This window comes from Callithrix jacchus, chromosome 9, assembly GCF_049354715.1.
Source record: "Callithrix jacchus isolate 240 chromosome 9, calJac240_pri, whole genome shotgun sequence".
NCBI classification, from domain to species: Eukaryota; Metazoa; Chordata; class Mammalia; order Primates; family Cebidae; genus Callithrix; species Callithrix jacchus.
The window spans coordinates 52,960,967-52,966,966 of NC_133510.1; positions in this window are offsets into that span (position 1 = coordinate 52,960,967).

A 6,000-nucleotide genomic window follows, 5' to 3' on the forward strand; every position below is an offset into this window, starting at 1 on the left:
CCCAGGAGGAAAATTAGGCGTATTCTGACTGCCTTGGAGTGGAAGCAGACTAAGTCCAGTCTGAGAGAACTCTCAGCCAGGTAGAAATAGCTGTTAATGCAGTGGGCTGCCTGGGAAAGGTAATCACTTCCCATCCACCTGCTTAGCTTTCAAAGTGAAAGAGAATTAGACACGGGAGCCAGGAAAAAAAGTCTACCATGCTGCTGATAAAGGAGAATGATGACCTCAGCTGGGACCCATATCTAAATGGGTGCGCCTGAAAACCTCCCCTTCTGTCCAGCCTGTGTTTTCTATGCAGGCGAGAAGGCAGCAGGAAGTGAGGGGCAAGTAATCCCCAGGAGAGAGACTCAGAGACCTATGCCCTAGCCCTGCCTCTCCAGTATCCTGGTACTAATCCAGCCCCTGAAACAGCAGGCCTTCACCTTCTCACCATGAGGACACGGCATCCCTCCTCACAAAAGTAGGAAAGAAACTGCAGGAAAATGGGAAAATGATTTCTTCCTCTCTTCTCCAAATAATGCTCTCCCTGGGACTTTTTCCAGCATATCTGGATGAGAATTCTTCAAAAGTCATTCTGTAGAGGATATCTGCTTTAATCAAAAGGTGTACAAGGTTACTTTTATGTGCCTATCATTCCTAATATTTTATTTAATTGATTAAAATGATTAAGGACTTCCTCTCAGATAAAGTGCAAATTATTCAACCTGTTATTCAAAGGGCTCTGTGAAATACCAGATCTTACTTCTCCAAATTATTCTCTACTATTTTCTAATTGCTCTCCCTCAGTTCAGGCTCATTTACATGCCTGTCTGTGGTTTTTACACTGTTCCATTCTGCCAAAGCCTACTTGGAATTTCCCTTGCCTTTCCATCCTTTATGCCAACAGCATAATACCTATTGAATGCTTTTTGTTCATAGACTCCTCCCAAGAGCAGTAAGAAATACGAAAATGTGCAAGACAATACTTTTCACAACAACTCGGTGCCAGATTAATTGCCAGAACCATTACGTCTGGTGTAGTGGGTACTAGGTGGCCATGGCAACAGGGATGAAAATTATGTGTGGGCGTCTCTGCATCAAAGCTGATGTGGTTATCACTGTGGCCAAGTGCCTGAGCTGCCAACAGCAGAAGTCAATGCTGAGCTTGTAACTTGGCACCATTCCTCAGGGGAACCAGCCTACTAATTATTTGGTGACAGGTTGACTGCAGTGGGTCCTTCTAGCATGGAGGGAACAGTGATTTGTCTTCACCAGATTTGATTCTTAGTCTGGATATGGATCTGCCTTTCCTGCCCACAGTGCCTCTGTCAGGACTTTGGTTGGTAGATTTATAATATTTCTTTAAACACAAATTGGATGGAGAACCCATTTTATAATAAAATAAGTGAGGCAGTTGGGCATGGTGGCTCACGCCTGTAATCCCAGCATTTTGGGAGGCCGAAGCAGGCAGATTGCTTGAGCCCAGGAGTTTGAGACCAGCCTGAGCAACATATTGAGACACTCGCCTCTGGAAAAACTAAAAAATTAAAAATTAGCTGGCCATGGTGGCATGTGCCTGTAGTCTCAGCTACTCAGGAGGCCAAGGTGGGAAGATCACTTGAACCAAGGCAGAGGTTGCAGTGAGCTGAAATTACACCACTGCACTCTAGCCTGGGTGACGGAGTGAAACCCTGTCTCAAAAATAAAATAAAATATAAGATATAAAGTAAAATAATAAGGCAATGGGGCTCACACCTGTAGAATTTTGCTGGTCTTACTGCATACTTCATAAAGCAGTTGGCTTTAGAGAACTTTGAAATGGCCTGCTGAGAGCTCAGCTATGTGTCAGCTGGGGGGCAACACTGTGAGGCTGGATGAACACAGGCTTTGAACCAAAGACCAATACATGATTGTATTTTATTCACAGCCAGAATTCAGAGGTCTGGCAACCAAAGGGTCAAGTCAAAATGGCTCTTCTCACTTTTACTTCTAGGTACCCACTCATGTTTTATTTTTGTTTTCTGGTTTTGGTTTTTTATCTCTTCAGCTCTGAGTTCTGCTAAAGGTTTTGGATCTCAAGTGAGAAAGGATTTCATGTGGACCCAACAGGGTTTATGTACCAGGGAATTGAGACACTGTCATTTTGGGTTCGTCATGCCACTGAACTAAGAAGAAAGAAAGAAGTATTTCCATGGCTCTGGGTACTGATTGAAGCTATCAAGGGGAAATCAGATTCATGAACACAATGACAGCAGGGAGGCTTAGGTCTGGAATCCAGGCACTTCTGGGTGCTAATCGTTCTGCATCCGGGAGTGAAAGTTGATGTAAAATCGTAACACTCCAGAAAAGGCAGGATCACTAAGGACTTAGACCCTTCAGGAATGGAGGTGCCTGCCATCAGGGAAGGAAGCCTAAACAACACGGACGGTTAGTTTTATATGTCAACTTGACTTGGGCAGTGGGTAAACCATGATTTCTGGGTGTTTCCATGAGGGTGCTCCTGGAAGAGATTAGCATTTGAATTGGTACACAGAGTAAAGAAGCCCTGGTCTTGCAGGTGGCCATCACCCAAGCTCTTGAGGGCCCAGGTAGACAAAAAGGCAGAGGAAGGGAGGATTCACTTTCTCTCCTTGAGCTGGAACATCCGTCTTCTCCTGCCCTTGGACATCAGAGCACTTGATTCTCAGGCCTCTGAAACCAGGGCCCCAATACCCACTTCTCAGGTCTTTGGACTGGACAGAAGTGCCCCACTGGCCTTCCTGGTTCTTCAGTGTGAAGATGGCAGACTGTGAAATTTCATAGCCTTTCTAACTGTGGGAGTCAATTCCCATAATAATTTTCTCCTCTTACGCATCTGTATATATCCTACTAACTCTGTTTCTCTAGAGAAAACGCTGACTAATATGATAACCAATATGCCATTTGAGAGCAACAGAAACATGGGAAAATAGTGGAAGAAGCACATTATAAATATAAATTGCAGTTTTAGTAGAAATCACAGAAACAGAGGCTCTAGCAGCCATACATATTTTTGTTTTCCATATATTTTGAATATATTAACCAGTTATTTTTCTCTCTTCTTTTCCCTGTATTATATAAGAAATGTTGATGATTACCTTTATTTTATAAAAGTCAGGTGGAGTATAACTAAACTGGAAGAAAAATTAAGATCATTAAGAGACAGAAATAAATGAGAATGTGTGTCACATGTTTCAGGAGAGTGACAGTATCTCCCATTATTTAAGGCCCACAACACTGTTATTGTTACTGGAAGTTGAAATATCTGGTAGAAGGGTGAGAATAGATGCTAGATAGCCAAGGGTAGAATTTGTCTGTTGCATCTTAGCTCCAACTTTGCCCTTCTGTGCTTTCCTCTGTAATTCAGGTAAAACTATAGTTCCTAGATGACCTTGCCAGCCCACTTGTCGTTATGGAATATGGAAAGACTTGAGCAGGTTTTCCTTCTCTGCTTTTAACTGGGTTGCTGGCAGTGACAGCAGCAGCAGCTGCCGCTGCACAGGCCACATATCAGTCCCTGCTTTCCTTCTTGCCAGCAGCCTTCCAGGAGCATCAGCAGCATGTTCTCAACAGCCCCAGTGGCATGGTGGTCATGAGTTCTTGTATAACATTTTGCCTTATTTTTCTCTTTCATTCGTAAGAATAAGAATGTCTTCCTGTAGTGTCTCGGGATAACATCATATTTTCCTTTTTTTTTTCTCTTCTAGACTTTTCAACAATTTGATAACCAGTTTTCAATATTAAATTCCCTCTGCCTCAGATACTTAGTAGGGCTTCTACTTCTCCGTAAGTACAACCCATGATACAGACAAACCCATGGCCCAGCCGAGGCAAAGGAAAACATGGACTAGATGGGGAGGAAGAGGACGATAGTTGATAGGCCAGGAAAAAAAATGTACAGATCAGATAATAGGATCTTCATGAGGTCATAAAACATACTATTTTTGTTTATGGAAAATATTATGATTTCTAATGTGTAGCAGTTGCAGGTGGTGATAGGGTCTAGAGTGTGGCCTTGGAAATAGAGGCTAAAGTGAAATGAAGGTGTAGTTTCACTGTAATTGATGAGACCTTTTAAACAGGAGGCAGTGATGCTACTTGGTTCATTCAACTGCTTTTGAAATTAGGAACGACAATACTAGGATATGAGATGGGGGAAAGATGGAGACATGTCAGAATATGTCTTCTAAAATACAGTGATCATTTCTTACTAGGGAAATACATTTTAATAGCCAAGATAGGCTATTCATAATCACATGAATTATTTCCCCTCTTCAAGCTGCTAGACAAATGCATAATGAAAATGTCAGAGATTGCTCTGCCTGCTGTCTCAAGTAATAACCTTAGAGCTGCCAGCAGTGAGTTAATATAAACATTCATATTTGGCTTTGTAAGCATGTTAGAATCTTAAATTTTCCTCTAGGACATACAAAATAAAAACAATAAAAGGTCATAGATTTGTATTTACCCTTGGCTGAAGTCATTGTAGCTCTTTTTTAAAAATCCTGGGTTATAATCATAAGAAAAATATCATAATACCCAATGTTTAATGGTCCAGAAACTGTGCTATAATTAGCCTGTACGTATTTAGAATGACATGAAAATATAATTAGTGAATAATGGGGTTAAGAACATTAAGAAGATCACTAGAGTAACCTCACTGCAATGTGTTGTTTAGAAATTATCCCATTTTACACTGCATGTATGAGATTTCCTAAATTGCTGAACTCTTTGCAGTGAAGATACAGTTAGTATTAGTTGGCATTTTCCTTCCAGAAAACACAAAGTAGCATCAAAACATTCATTTGGTATCATAAAAAAATGCTGTGGCTGTTTTATGCTCTTAAAAACCCAGCACTCATTTATCTTTTAGCTGGATCTGCCTAGGAACTGTTTTAAAATCATATTTACACAGTTTTGAAACTTAGTTATGTGCACAAAACAGTCCCCCCAGCTAGAACTCATTAGACTTCTATTTTACCCTGGAGTATACTTTGCTATTTCCCTTTATAATTAATGCATTGTAAATCCCATTAGCTTTATTAGATAAGATCCAGCTCTACCTGCTACAGAAAAACACTGTATTCATTCAAATTTCCTCTGCACTGTTGCAAGTTTCATTTCCAACTAATAACTACAGCAAGGTAAAAATTTCATGTAAACTGAAAATGGATAGTGGGGCAAAGTCTGGAGAATGAACATTCTGTTGTGGAAAATTTATCTTCCCAAAGGTCTTCTCACTTAACTGTTGATAACTCCTTGAAGTTGGGATTTGTAAGTATGAATCTTACGGGTAATTTGAAAAAAGATTTTAGCAAAATCAACTAATATTTAATTACAAAACACTTGCAGTTGTATACTGTGATCCGTACCCTGCTCTTCTGTATTTCAGCTTATCTGATTTTTGCCTCTTGCATTGCTTTGTTACATGCCCTCTCAAAACTTGTTACTTAAGGGATACCAGACAAATCCATTTCGTAGCTTCAGTTACTAAGGTAGGAAGATAAAAATAATAATGAGCAATGGAACAGAAACATTATTACTAGTTACTAGTTGCCACCAAGGCACAACTAAGCAAAGAGCTAGGTAAATGTAGAAATATAGAGAATGACTATTTTTTTCCAAAAATTTTATTCTTTTCTAATAAAAATTAAATATGCTCATTATAAAAGTTTCAAATACATAACAGTCTGAAGAATGTAAAGATCACCCACATACCAGCCCATAAAAAAAGTCTTTAACATTTGGTGAAGATCTCTCTATGAAACATGTATTATCTTAAAATATTCAATGTTATAAATGAGCTCACATTAAACATATATTCTGTTACCTGCTTTTTGATTCAATAATAATTTGGGAACACATTTCCATAGCAATAAACATACATCTAAATATTTTTTTTAATGACAACTGCATGGAATTTATTTAATCCATCTTCTACTGAAGAATATTTATTTCCAATATTTTAATATCACAAACATAATGAAGCATACTTTTGGGCTT